Consider the following 15,367-nt stretch of genomic DNA (forward strand, 5'->3'; position numbering starts at 1 on the left):
CACACAGCAGTAGAGCACCAGAAGAGGAGAGATGGTTTGTTTCCATAGATACCATCTCTTATCCTCTAGTATGGGTAGAGGAATGGGTTGGTGAGGTGTGACAAGGGGCTATAAAATGACAATAACATGGTCACTTGTGAGATCTTTGAAAGCAATTAGTAGAGAAAGGAGGCTGTTGTGGCCTAGCTAGCTACATAACAAACACATCCATGTTGTTATCAAGCTGCAGTTGTGCCCTAAATGACATGGCTTTGGGTATAGCCTGTGGGCTAACAGTGGGATGTACCTGTGAGTTGTTGCTGTTCTCAAGAGTGTCACTAGAGGGCAGAGCAGAGTACAGGGTTGATGGTTCACCCTCCTCCTCCTTAGGATCCAGAGAGCTTTTTGGTCCATCTGGTAACCTAACTACAGGATAATATATATATATATATATATATATATATATATATATATATATATATATATATATATATATATATATATATATATATATAATATTGATTTATAAATACATGATTTACACTATTTAACAAAACAACAACAAATGCTGTTAAGCATTTCCAAAACAAATTCCATATATTCTAATGAGGAAATATACTAAATGAATCAAATCAACTGAATCAATATATGGCAGGGTCAACTCACCCTTATCGAATATGAGTTTGAGCCTCCTGGTTGTGCGTTTCTTGTTACAGAACTCCCTCTCGAAGTCTCCCAGTCCTGACGTGTACTGGTCCCATGAGACGTCTGGCAGCTGAACCACTCTCTGGGGACGCGGCAGGTCCAACTCCACCTGAGGTTAGAGGTCAGAGGTCAACAGGAAGTGGCCTCATAGAATTAGACAAAGATCACAAGGATCCATGTACGGGCAGGAAATATGTGAACTAGTTCCTCGAAAGTAGCCTTTGGCCTAACGTTCTACTTTGTCAGATCACGTCAGGGCTTTACAGCCAAGACGAGCAGCTGAGAGCTGCCATGTTGAACCACCTGGGGCGACAGCCTCTTGTATTTGTATAAGAAAGTCTTGTCGTTTAGATCAGTGTATGAATTTTGGATAGAGGTTTATTTACCCTTTTGTACTTGAACTATTTGCACATCGTTACAACACTGTATATAGACATAGTATGACATTTGACATGACTCTATTCCTTTGGAACTATTGTGAGTGTAATGTTAATTATCTATTTCACTTGCTTTGGCAATGTAAACATAATATGTCTTGCCTGCCAATAAAGCCCTTCAATTGAATTGAATTGTGAGTGAGTGAGTGAGTGAGACAGAGAGACAGAGAGAGAGAGAGAGAATGAGAGAGAGAGAAAGAGAGACATAGAGAGAGAAAGAGAGAGAGAAAGAGAGAGTGAGAGAGAGAGAGTGAGAGAAAGAGAGAGAGAGAGAGAAAAAAGAGAGAGAGAGAGAGAGAGGTTACTAGTACTATTACTACAGCGCTCATACAGTATACTACCTGTTTCTGCAGGGTTAGAGTTATAATGTTACATATACCTGTTATAACCTGTTATAACAAGCTGTTACCTATTGTGTAAAGTACAGTACCTGTTTCTGCAGCTGCTCCACAAAGCTGACGGGGTCTCGGAGAGCTTCTCTCTGCTGTCTGGCCAGACGCTCCAAGTCCCGTATACTCTGGGTTCTCTGGGCCTCCAACACAGCTACAGTCTGGAGCAACCTCTGGTAACTGGTGGACGGGGAGAGAGGACAACATGCATCAGGGAATCCAACAATACATTATTAACTCAGGATAGGTCCCAATTGGTACCCTGGTCAAAAGTAGTGCACTATATTATAGGGAATTAGGGTGCCATTTAGGAGGGATCCACACTATTGGAGAAACAGACAGCAGCATGTATGTAAACAGGAAACAGATCAGAGGTAGGCTGTGTCTGTGTCCCAAAACAGGAAAATTAATTTATTTGCAAATTATGGTGGAAAATAAGTATTTGGTCACCTACAAACAAGCTTTGACAGCTCTTTGGTCTTGGTCATAGTGGAGTTTGGAGTGTGACTGTTTGAGGTTGTGGACAGGTGTCTTTTATACTGATAACAAGTTCAAACAGGTGTCATTAATACAGGTAACGAGTGGAGGACAGAGGAGCCTCTTAAATAAGAAGTTACAGGTCTGTGAGAGCCAGAAATCTTGCTTGTTTGTAGGTGACCAAATACTTATTTTCCACCATAATTTGCAAATAAATTCATAAAAAATCCTACAGTGTGAATTTCTGGATTTTTTTTCTAATTTTGTCTGTCATAGTTGAAGTGTACCTATGATGAAAATTACAGGCCTCTCATCTTTTTAAGTGGGAGAACTTGCACAATTGGTGGTTGACTAAATACTTTTTTGCCCCACTGTATATATATAATCCCATAAACTCCCACTACGTACTCTTTGTTATGTTTGAGGGTCAGGTGATCTGACTCAAAGTGATACACGTTTGGGTCGTCCTCCTGTTGACTTCCTGGAACCTCCTCTCGGCCTCCCCTGGTCTCACAGAGCTCCCCATGGCCCGTACTGTCCCATTCTACCCTGTCCCTTCTGGCCCCACCGTTACCCTGCTCCATGGGGACAGACGGGGGAGACAGGAGGGACCCCTCCATGGCCTGGATACTGGAGCATGGGGAGAGGGAAGGAGTAGCGACCAGCTCTCTCCCCGCCTCCACCCCCTCCATCAGAGGGTCCCTGGGAGAGGAGCAGGGGGCCACAGCCTTGCCACCGCCGCAGGCCGCCCTACGGGGCGAAGTCCTCAGGGTGTACCTGTGTTCGTGGGGATCTGTGAAGGAGGGGGGCAAGGTGCTGGAGATAGAGGGGTGCAGGGTGGGTCTGAGCATGTTGGGGGGGCTAGCAGTGGCATCGTGAATTCTCCTGAGTTGTTGTTGTTGTTGATGTTGTTGTTGATGATGATGCTGGTGGCAACAGTGTTCTGCACCACCAGCGACGTGAACGACCATCCGTTAATTCCCCCGCCGCAACTCTCCTCCTCCTCGGTCGCTGTCACCACTTCCTCCCGACACACTGAGTACCCCACCACATCTACCTCCTCCTCTCTGACAGACAGGTGGGGAGTAGAGGAGTCCTCCTCAAAGGAGGCCAGAAGAGGAGCAGGACACTCCCCTGAGTCTTTACACTCTTCCTCCTGCCCAGGATCAGAGTCTTTACACTCTTCCTCCTGCCCAGGATCGGAGTCTTTACACTCTTCCTCCTGCCCAGGATCGGAGTCTTCACACTCTTCCTCCTGCCCAGGATCGGAGTCTTCACACTCTTCCTCCTGCCCAGGATCAGAGTCTTTACACTCTTCCTCCTGCCCAGGATCAGAGTCTTTACACTCTTCCTCCTGCCCAGGATCAGAGTCTTTACACTCTTCCTCCTGCCCAGGATCGGAGTCTTTACACTCTTCCTCCTGCCCAGGATCGGAGTCTTTACACTCTTCCTCCTGCCCAGGATCGGAGTCTTTACACTCTTCCTCCTGCCCAGGATCGGAGTCTTTACACTCTTCCTCCTGCCCAGGATCGGAGTCTTTACACTCTTCCTCCTGCCCAGGATCGGAGTCTTTACACTCTTCCTCCTGCCCAGGATCGGAGTCTTTACACTCTTCCTCCTGCCCAGGATCGGAGTCTTTACACTCTTCCTCCTGCCCAGGATCGGAGTCTTTACACTCTTCCTCCTGCCCAGGATCAGAGTCTTCACACTCTTCCTCCTGCCCAGGATCGGAGTCTTTACACTCTTCCTCCTGCCCAGGATCGGAGTCTTTACACTCTTCCTCCTGCCCAGGATCGGAGTCTTTACACTCTTCCTCCTGCCCAGGATCGGAGTCTTTACACTCTTCCTCCTGCCCAGGATCGGAGTCTTTACACTCTTCCTCCTGCCCAGGATCGGAGTCTTTACACTCTTCCTCCTGCCCAGGATCAGAGTTTCTACAAGGCACTATGGGGTCTGGGGGCGAGGGGCAGGGCGCCCCCCTCTGGCTGCCGTTCAGCACTGCTGAACCGGGACCTGGACAGGTGGTGTTGGAGGCAGTGCTGAACCGGGACCTGGACAGGTGGTGTTGGAGGCACTGCTGAGACACAGGGAGTTTGTCTGAGCATCAGGGCTACTGCTGGTCTGCCCAAGCCAGATACAGGACTTATGGGAGTTGGAGTTCAGGAGCTGCTGAACATGGCCGTCATCCTCCTCCTCCTCCTCTCCTTCCTCCTTGTTGAGGACAGGTGAAGAAGAGGAAGGTGAGGCTGCGGTGGAGTTTTGTCTGAGCAGGTCATTCCCTTCACTGTTCTCCTTGACAGTCGTTAAGGGGGCACAGGGGGAGGCGGAGATGACGGGCGCAGACGGGAGGTCATCCTTGGATCCATGGGACTCCCCAGAGCGGAAGCACCGTCTGGCCCTTTTGAGGAGTGGCGAGGCATCCCTCCCCACAACACCTGACGTCTCCTTCCCCCTCCCTTCACAGTTCTCAGCCTTCCCAGAACCCCCAACCCCCTCTCTCTCTGAGCAGGACAGGACCCTCTTCCTGGGGCTTGCCCATGTCTCCCCGTCCACTGAGGTGGCCTTGTGGTGGGCTACCTTTCCCTGGTGACCCCCAGGCTTCTCTGAGGCCCCGGCCTGGTCATCCTGTCTCTTCTTGGGGGAGCGTGGGGCCCTGCTGCCGGGGAGCGGTGACCCCTGAACCTCCTCCGGCTGGGCGATACTGCGATTCCTGAGGGTTCGGCCACAGAGCCCGACCGATGACCTTGTGACGCGCGAGGAACGTGACGCGGCCATGCTACGGCGGGAGGCTACTGGCGTCTCATCGTGCTGCTCGCTCCTCTGCTACAGAAGTGGGGCACCTGGGAGCATAGAGGAGACAGAGGTTATAAAGCTTCATAAGAGATCCATTATCCATGAATAAGGTTCAGCGTTGGGAGATGCTATACTGACAGAGGATGAATAAGGTTCAGCGTTGGGAGATGCTATACTGACAGAGGATGAATAAGGTTCAGCGTTGGGAGATGCTATACTGACAGAGGATGAATAAGGTTCAGCGTTGGGAGATGCTATACTGACAGAGGATGAATAAGGTTCAGCGTTGGGAGATGCTATACTGACAGAGGATGAATAAGGTTCAGCGGTGGGAGATGCTATACTGACAGAGGATGAATAAGGTTCAGCGTTGGGAGATGCTATACTGACAGAGGATGAATAAGGTTCAGCGTTGGGAGATGCTATACTGACAGAGGATGAATAAGGTTCAGCGTTGGGAGATGCTATACTGACAGAGGATGAATAAGGTTCAGCGTTGGGAGATGCTATACTGACAGAGGATGAATAAGGTTCAGCATTGGGAGATGCTATACTGACAGAGGATGAATAAGGTTCAGCGTTGGGAGATGCTATACTGACAGAGGATGAATAAGGTTCAGCGTTGGGAGATGCTATACTGACAGAGGATGAATAAGGTTCAGCGTTGGGAGATGCTATACTGACAGAGGATGAATAAGGTTCAGCGTTGGGAGATGCTATACTGACAGAGGATGAATAAGGTTCAGCGTTGGGAGATGATATACTGACAGAGGATGAATAAGGTTCAGCGTTGGGAGATGCTATACTGACAGAGGATGAATAAGGTTCAGCGTTGGGAGATGCTATACTGACAGACTGGGAATAAGGTAAGAGAATCAGAGATGCTACAGTTGAAGTCGGAGGTTTACATACACTTAGTTTGAAGTCATTAAAATTTGTTTTTCAAACCACTCCATAAATTTCTTGTTAAAAAACTATAGTTCTGGCAAGTCGGTTAGGACATCTACTTTGTGCATGACACAAGTACATTTCCAGCAATTGCCTACAGAGAGATTATTTCACTTAATTAGAATTCCAGTGAATCAGAAGTTTTCATACACTAAGTTGACTGTGCCTTTAAACATCTTGGAAAATTCCCCAAAATGATGTCAAGGATTTAGAAGATTCTGGTGCACCTGTGGATGTATTTCAAGGCCAACCTTCAAACTCAGTGCCTCTTCGCTTGACATCATGGGAAAATCAAATCAGCCAAGACCTCAGAAAACAAATTGTAGACCTCTACAAGTCTGGTTCCTCCTTTGGAGCAATTTCCAAACGCCTGAAGGTACCACGTTCATCTGTACAAACAATAGTACACAAGTATAAACACCATGGGACCACGCAGCCGTCATACCGCTCAGGAAGGAGACGCATTCTGTCTCCTAGAGATGAACGTACTTTGGTGCGAAAAGTACAATCAATCCCATAACAGCAAAGGACCTTGTGAAGATGCTGGAGGAAACAGGTACAAAAGTATCTATATCCACAGTAAAACGAGTCCTGTATCCACAGTAAAACGAGTCCTATATCGACATAACCTGAAAGTCCGCTCAGCAAGGAAGAAGACACTGCTCCAAAACTGCCATAAAAAAAGAGACTACGGTTTGCAACTGCACATGGGGACAAAGATCTTACTTTTTAGAGAAATGTCCTCTGGTCTGATGAAACAAAAATAGAACTGTTTGACCATAATGACCATCGTTATGTTAGGAGGAAAAAGGGGGAGGCTTGCAAGCCGAAGAACAGTGAAGCACGGGGGTGGCAGCATCATGTTGTGGGGGTGCTTTGCTGGTGGACTTCACAAAATAGATGGCATCATGAGGTCGGAAAACTATGTGAATATATTGAAGCAACATCTCAAGACATCAGTCAGGAAGTTAAAGCTTTTGGTCGCAAATGGGTCTTTCAAATGGACAATTTACCCCAAGCATACTTCCAAAGTTGTGGCAAAAAAAAGGACAACAAAGTCAAGGTATTGGAGTGGCCATCATAAAGCCCTATAGAAAATCCTATAGAAAATGTGTGGGCTGAACTGAAAAAGCATGTGTGAGCAAGGAGGCCTACAAACCTGACTCAGTTACACTAGCTCTGTCAGGAGGAATGGGCCAAAACCCAACTTATTGTGGGAAGCTTGTGGAAGGCTACCCAAAACGTTTGACCCAAGTTAAACAATTTAAAAGACAACGCTACCAAATACTAATTGAGTGTATGTAAACTTTTGACCCACTTGGAATGTGATGAAAGAAATAAAAACTGAAATAAATCATTCTTTCTACTATTATTCTGACATTCCACAATCTTAAAATTAAGTGGTGATCCTAACTGACCTAATACAGGACATTTTTCCTAGGATTAAATGTCAGCAAATGTGAAAAACTGAGTTTAAAAGTATTTGGCTAAGGTGTATGTAAACTTCTGACTTCAACTGTATATTGACAGAGGGTGAATAAGGGCAGGGCAGTATCTTTCATCTCGTGCCAGTTCAAAGAGAATTAAATGTCAGCCCAGCTTTGATGCTTCAGCTGTGAGTGATCTGTGTCTATCTGGGGAAGCAAGTAGACTGGAACACTAGGTTTCACATCCCAAATGGTACCCTATTCCCTATATAGCGCACTACTTAGCCATAGGGCTAAGTGCACTATGTAGGGAATAGGGTGCCATTTGGGACATATTCCCTTATCTCTCGCTCTCAGGGTCAGGTTTTCCAAAAACCACCGTTTTTAACCTCGCACTTGAAAAACGTTAGTAATCTGATGCCCCCATTTACATCGTGACCTTCATGCAAGTTTATTCCACTACTGGACGGACAGCCTAGTCTCCCGTCAGAGATAGCATTTATTTAGGGAGATGTTACCTTTTCATTCAAGACAGGAGAAACATTGTTTTAAGATGATAATAAATGTTAGAGAAAAAAGTAGCTAACTTTCTAGCAAGTCAAGCTAGCTTGCACTGCAGAGCAGCTAGCTAAAAGCTAGGCTAGGTTGAAGATTATACTGTAGCTAGCTAAAAGCTAGGCTAGGTTGAAGATTATACTGTAGCTAGCTAAAAGCTAGGCTAGGTTGAGGATAATACTGTAAGCTAGCTAAAAGCTAGGCTAGGTTGAAGATTATACTGTAGCTAGCTAAAAGCTAGGCTAGGTTGAAGGCATCACTGTAGCTAGCTAAAAGCTAGGTTGAAAATACCACTGTAGCTAGTGACCTCCACCTAATAATTATCAAACACAAACGTCCTTACCATAAATAAACTTAAAACGGGAGGTAACAGTCATAATATAATTTACTTAACACTACTATAAAAATATGACTTGCTTGTAGAAATGGGTAATTGTTTACAAGTTGCAAGCTTTCCCATAAAGCCATCACCAAAAACCACATATTTTAATCTTCTGTGGTTTGGTGACTTCTTGTTCTTCGACGGACTCCGGCTGGACTTTGTCTCCTCAACCCATGTAGAACACATCCTTTGTCTCCTCTACCCAGGTAGAACACATCCTTTGTCTCCTCTACCCAGGTAGAACACATCCTTTGTCTCCTCTACCCAGGTAGAACACATCCTGTCTCCTCTACCCAGGTAGAACACTTCCTTTGTCTCCTCTAACCAGGTAGAACACATCCTTTGTCTCCTCTACCCAGGTAGAACACATCCTTTGTCTCCTCTAACCAGGTAGAACACATCCTTTGTCTCCTCTAACCAGGTAGAACACACCCTTTGTCTCCTCTACCCAGGTAGAACACATCTAAACCAAGATGGCATAGCAGTTCAGACGTATTTTGTCCTCGTCTTGTCGTGTCCCATATATATAACTTTTCATTACATTTCATTATAGTACAACGGTTTGATTTGTCTAATCTTAGCAATTTCTTCTTAGCTAGCTACATAGCCGTCTTTGTATCAAAGATAATTGCGTAATTATCGTATTTCGTCGTCCTAACGTAGTCTACACTACTTTCTGCCCAGCAGCTAGCTAACGTCCACTAGCACAGCAGCTAGCTAACGTCCACTAGCACTGTAGAAACTATTACACTCAACGACTCGATTAGTGTAGTGTTAGCTAGCTACATAGTTGTCTTTGCTGTCTTCGTATCCAAGGTATTGTGTAGTTTAGAGTGTGTAGACTTAGAGTGATTATCTTAATTTACCGAGGTTAGCTAGCCAGCTATTTGTCGTCCTTAACGTAGGAGTCACTGCTATAGCTAGCTAGCCAACAGCTAGCCAACGTCTTCCGAATTGAACTTCAACAACCCGGTCAACATTCCGCCTCGCTCCACAGGTAGTATCACATTTTCATTTCACTTCACTACAGTACAACGGTTTGATTTGTTTGATCGTAGCTAGCTAGCTACATAGCCGTCTTTGTATCTAAGACAATTGTGTAGTCTGGAGCGATTTTCTAGGTTAGCTAGCCAGCTATTGTCGTTCTTCTAACGTAACGTTACGTAATCAACACTGCTAGCTAGCCAGCTAGCCCCCGAATAGCAGCACTGTAGAAACTATTACACTCGACGGAACGACTTGATTAGTGTAGTGTCAACAACGTAGCCACTGCCAGCTAGCCTACTCCAGCAGTACTGTATCATTTCAATCATTTTAGTCAATAAGATTCTTGCTACGTAAGCTTAACGTTCTGAACATTCGATAAGTGTAGTCCACTTGTCATTCCAATCTCCTTTGCATTAGCGTAGCCTCTTCTGTAGCCTGTCAACTATGTGTCTATCTATCCCTGTTCTCTCCTCTCTGCACAGACCATACAAACGCTCCACACCGCGTGGCCGCGGCCACCCTAGTCTGGTGGTCCCAGCGCGCACGACCCACGTGGAGTTCCAGGTCTCTGGTAGCCTCTGGAACTGCCGATCTGCGGCCAACAAGGCAGAGTTCATCTCAGCCTATGCCTCCCTCCAGTCCCTCGACTTCTTGGCACTGACGGAAACATGGATCACCACAGACAACACTGCTACTCCTACTGCTCTCTCTTCGTCCGCCCACGTGTTCTCGCACACCCCGAGAGCTTCTGGTCAGCGGGGTGGTGGCACCGGGATCCTCATCTCTCCCAAGTGGTCATTCTCTCTCTCTCCCCTTACCCATCTGTCTATCGCCTCCTTTGAATTCCATGCTGTCACAGTTACCAGCCCTTTCAAGCTTAACATCCTTATCATTTATCGCCCTCCAGGTTCCTCGGAGAGTTCATCAATGAGCTTGATGCCTTGATAAGCTCCTTTCCTGAGGACGGCTCACCTCTCACAGTCCTGGGCGACTTTAACCTCCCCACGTCTACCTTTGACTCATTCCTCTCTGCCTCCTTCTTTCCACTCCTCTCCTCTTTTGACCTCACCCTCTCACCTTCCCCCCTACTCACAAGGCAGGCAATACGCTCGACCTCATCTTTACTAGATGCTGTTCTTCCACTAACCTCATTGCAACTCCCTCCAAGTCTCCGACCACTACCTTGTATCCTTTTCCCTCTCGCTCTCATCCAACACTTCCCACACTGCCCCTACTCGGATGGTATCGCGCCGTCCCAACCTTCGCTCTCTCTCCCCCGCTACTCTCTCCTCTTCCATCCTATCATCTCTTCCCTCTGCTCATACCTTCTCCAACCTATCTCCTGATTCTGCCTCCTCAACCCTCCTCTCTTCCCTTTCTGCATCCTTTGACTCTCTATGTCCCCTATCCTCCAGGCCGGCTCGGTCCTCCCCCTCCCGCTCCGTGGCTCGACGACTCATTGCGAGCTCACAGAACAGTGCTCCGGGCAGCCGAGCGGAAATGGAGGAAAACTCGCCTCCCTGCGGACCTGGCATCCTTTCACTCCCTCCTCTCTACATTTTCCTCCTCTGTCTCTGCTGCAAAAGCCACTTTCTTCCACTCTGAATTCCAAGCATCTGCCTCTAACCCTAGGAAGCTCTTTGCCACCTTTTCCTCCCTCCTGAATCCTCCTCCCCCTCCCCCCCTCCTCCCTCTCTGCAGATGACTTCGTCAACCATTTTGAAAAGAAGGTCGACGACATCCGATCCTCGTTTGCTAAGTCAAACGACACCGCTGGTTCTGCTCACACTGCCCTACCCTGTGCTCTGACCTCTTTCTCCCCTCTCTCTCCAGATGAAATCTCGCTTCTTGTGACGGCCGGCCGCCCAACAACCTGCCCGCTTGACCCTATCCCCTCCTCTCTTCTCCAGACCATTTCCGGAGACCTTCTCCCTTACCTCACCTCGCTCATCAACTCATCCCTGACCGCTGGCTACGTCCCTTCCGTCTTCAAGAGAGCGAGAGTTGCACCCTTCTGAAAAACCTACACTCGATCCCTCCGATGTCAACAACTACAGACCAGTATCCCTTCTTTCTTTTCTCTCCAAAACTCTTGAACGTGCCGTCCTTGGCCAGCTCTCCCGCTATCTCTCTCAGAATGACCTTCTTGATCCAAATCAGTCAGGTTTCAAGACTAGTCATTCAACTGAGACTGCTCTTCTCTGTATCTCGGAGGCGCTCCGCACTGCTAAAGCTAACTCTCTCCTCTGCTCTCATCCTTCTAGACCTATCGGCTGCCTTCGATACTGTGAACCATCAGATCCTCCTCTCCACCCTCTCCGAGTTGGGCATCTCCGGCGCGGCCCACGCTTGGATTGCGTCCTACCTGACAGGTCGCTCCTACCAGGTGGCGTGGCGAGAATCTGTCTCCTCGCCACGCGCTCTCACCACTGGTGTCCCCCAGGGCTCTGTTCTAGGCCCTCTCCTATTCTCGCTATACACCAAGTCACTTGGCTCTGTCATAACCTCACATGGTCTCTCCTATCATTGCTATGCAGACGACACACAATTAATCTTCTCCTTTCCCCCTTCTGATGACCAGGTGGCGAATCGCATCTCTGCATGTCTGGCAGACATATCAGTGTGGATGACGGATCACCACCTCAAGCTGAACCTCGGCAAGACGGAGCTGCTCTTCCTCCCGGGGAAGGACTGCCCGTTCCATGATCTCGCCATCACGGTTGACAACTCCATTGTGTCCTCCTCCCAGAGCGCTAAGAACCTTGGCGTGATCCTGGACAACACCCTGTCGTTCTCAACTAACATCAAGGCGGTGGCCCGTTCCTGTAGGTTCATGCTCTACAACATCCGCAGAGTACGACCCTGCCTCACACAGGAAGCGGCGCAGGTCCTAATCCAGGCACTTGTCATCTCCCGTCTGGATTACTGCAACTCGCCGTTGGCTGGGCTCCCTGCCTGTGCCATTAAACCCCTACAACTCATCCAGAACGCCGCAGCCCGTCTGGTGTTCAACCTTCCCAAGTTCTCTCACGTCACCCCGCTCCTCCGCTCTCTCCACTGGCTTCCAGTTGAAGCTCGCATCCGCTACAAGACCATGGTGCTTGCCTACGGAGCTGTGAGGGGAACGGCACCGCAGTACCTCCAGGCTCTGATCAGGCCCTACACCCAAACAAGGGCACTGCGTTCATCCACCTCTGGCCTGCTCGCCTCCCTACCACTGAGGAAGTACAGTTCCCGCTCAGCCAAAACTGTCAAAACTGTTCGCTGCTCTGGCCCCCCAAAGGTGGAACAAACTCCCTCACGATGCCAGGACAGCGGAGTCAATCACCACCTTCCGGAGACACCTGAAACCCCACCTCTTCAAGGAATACCTAGGATAGGATAAAGTAATCCTTCTCACCCCCCCCCCCCCTTTAAATGATTTAGATGCACTATTGTAAAGTGGCTGTTCCACTGGATGTCAGAAGGTGAATTCACCAATTTGTAAGTCGCTCTGGATAAGAGCGTCTGCTAAATGACTTAAATGTAAATGTAAATGTAATAGACAGGCAGTTAGAAAAGCCAAGGCTAGCTTTTTCAAGCAGAAATTTGCTTCCTGCAACACTAACTCAAAAAAGTTCTGGGACACTGTAAAGTCCATGGAGAATAAGAACACCTCCTCCCAGCTGCCCACTGCACTGAAGATAGGAAACACTGTCACCACTGATAAATCCACCATAATTGAGAATTTCAATAAGCATTTTTCTACGGCTGGCCATGCTTTCCACCTGGCTACTCCTACCCCTGTCAACAGCACTGCACCCCCCACTGCAACTCGCCCAAGCCTTCCCCCAAATCCGTTCAGCTGATGTTCTGAAAGAGCTGCAAAATCTGGACCCCTACAAATCAGCCGGGCTAGACAATCTGGACCCTTTCTTTCTAAAATTATCTGCCGAAATTGTTGCCACCCCTATTACTAGCCTGTTCAACCTCTCTTTCGTGTCATCTGAGATCCCCAAAGATTGGAAAGCAGCTGCGGTCATCCCCCTCTTCAAAGGGGGACACTCTTGACCCAAACTGCTACAGACCTATATCTATCCTACCATGCCTTTCTAAGGTCTTCGAAAGCCAAGTCAACAAACAGATTACCGACCATTTCAAATCTCACCATACCTTCTCTGCTATGCAATCTGGTTTCAGAGCTGGTCATGGGTGCACCTCAGCCACACTCAAGGTCCTAAACGATATCTTAACCGCCATCGATAAGAAACATTACTGTGCAGCCGTGTTCATTGATCTGGCCAAGGCCTTCGACTCTGTCAATCACCACATCCTCATCGGCAGACTCGACAGCCTTGGTTTCACAAATGATTGCCTCGCCTGGTTCACCAACTACCTCTCTGATAGAGTTCAGTGTGTCAAATCGGAGGGTCTGCTGTCCGGACCTCTGGCAGTCTATTGGGGTGCCACAGGGTTCAATTCTTGGACCGACTCTCTTCTCTGTATACATCAATGAGGTCGCTCTTGCTGCTGGTGAGTCTCTGATCCACCTCTACGCAGACAACACCATTCTGTATACTTCTGGCCCTTCTTTGAACACTGTGTTAACAACCCTCCAGGCAAGCTTCAATGCCATACAACTCTCATTCCGTGGCCTCCAATTGCTCTTAAATACAAGTAAAACTAAATGCATGCTCTTCAACCGATCGCTACCCGCACCTACCCGCCTGTCCAACATCACTACTCTCGACGGCTCTGATTTAGAATACGTGGACAACTACAAATACTTAGGTGTCTGGTTAGACTGTAAACTCTCCTTCCAGACCCATATCAAATATCTCCAATCCAAAGTTAAATCTAGAATTGGCTTCCTATTTCGCAACAAAGCATCCTTCACTCATGCTGCCAAACATACCCTTGTAAAACTGACCATCCAACCGATCCTCGACTTTGGCGATGTCATTTACAAAATAGCCTCCAATACCCTACTCAACAAATTGGATGCAGTCTATCACAGTGCAATCCGTTTTGTCACCAAAGCCCCATATACTACCCACCATTGCGACCTGTACGCTCTCGTTGGCTGGCCCTCGCTTCATACTCGTCGCCAAACCCATTGGCTCCATGTCATCTACAAGACCCTGCTAGGTAAAGTCCCCCCTTATCTCAACTCGCTGGTCACCATGGCATCTCCCACTTGTAGCACACGCTCCAGCAGGTATATCTCTCTAGTCACCCCCAAAACCAATTCTTTCTTTGGCCGCCTCTCCTTCCAGTTCTCTGCTGCCAATGACTGGAACGAACTACAAAAAGCACTGAAACTGGAAACACTTATCTCCCTCACTAGCTTTAAGCACCAACTGTCAGAGCAGCTCACAGATTACTGCACCTGTACATAGCCCACCTATATTTTAGCCCAAACAACTACCTCTTTCCCTACTGTATTTAATTTATTTATTTTGCTCCTTTGCACCCCATTATTTGTATTTCTACTTTGCACATTCTTCCATTGCAAATCTACCATTCCAGTGTTTTACTTGCTATATTGTATTTACTTTGCCACCATGGCCTTTTTTTTGCCTTTACCTCCCTTATCTCACCTCATTTGCTCACATCGTATATAGACTTGTTTATACTGTATTATTGACTGTATGTTTGTTTTGCTCCATGTGAAACTCTGTGTCGTTGTATATGTCGAACTGCTTTGCTTTATCTTGGCCAGGTCGCAATTGTAAATGAGAACTTGTTCTCAACTTGCCTACCTGGTTAAATAAAGGTGAAATAAAATAAAATAAATCCTTTGTCTCCTCTACCCATGTAGAACACATCCTTTGTCTCCTCTACCCATGTAGAACACATCCTTTGTCTCCTCTACCCATGTAGAACACATCCTGTCTCTTCTACCCATGTAGAACACATCCTTTGTCTCCTCTACCCATGTATAACACATCCTTTGTCTCCTCTACCCATGTAGAACACATCCTTTGTCTCCTCTACCCAGGTAGAACACATCCTTTGTCTCTTCTACCCAGGTAGAACACATCCTTTGTCTCCTCTACCCAGGTAGAACACATCCTTTGTCTCTCCTACCCAGGTAGAACACATCCTTTGTCTCCTCTAACCAGGTAGAACACATCCTTTATCTCCTCTACCCAGGTAGCCAAGCAGAGGAACAGTGGACATGATGACACATGCTATCACTTCATCGGTTAATAACTGACTACGACGCATGTCTTAAAATAGGGAACAGAGTAATGTCTGTGTGTGTGTGATCATTTCATTACCTTCCTGTGGTATGATGTGATGCAT

At 47.5% G+C, this 15,367-nt stretch overlaps 1 pseudogene; it reads right to left on the reverse strand.

The window, feature by feature from the left end:
* Nucleotides 1-15,367, reverse strand: part of LOC135558079 (ZZ-type zinc finger-containing protein 3-like) — a 39,297-nt pseudogene extending 23,930 nt beyond the window's left edge.

This window comes from Oncorhynchus masou, chromosome 17, assembly GCF_036934945.1.
Source record: "Oncorhynchus masou masou isolate Uvic2021 chromosome 17, UVic_Omas_1.1, whole genome shotgun sequence".
Classification (NCBI taxonomy): domain Eukaryota; kingdom Metazoa; phylum Chordata; class Actinopteri; order Salmoniformes; family Salmonidae; genus Oncorhynchus; species Oncorhynchus masou.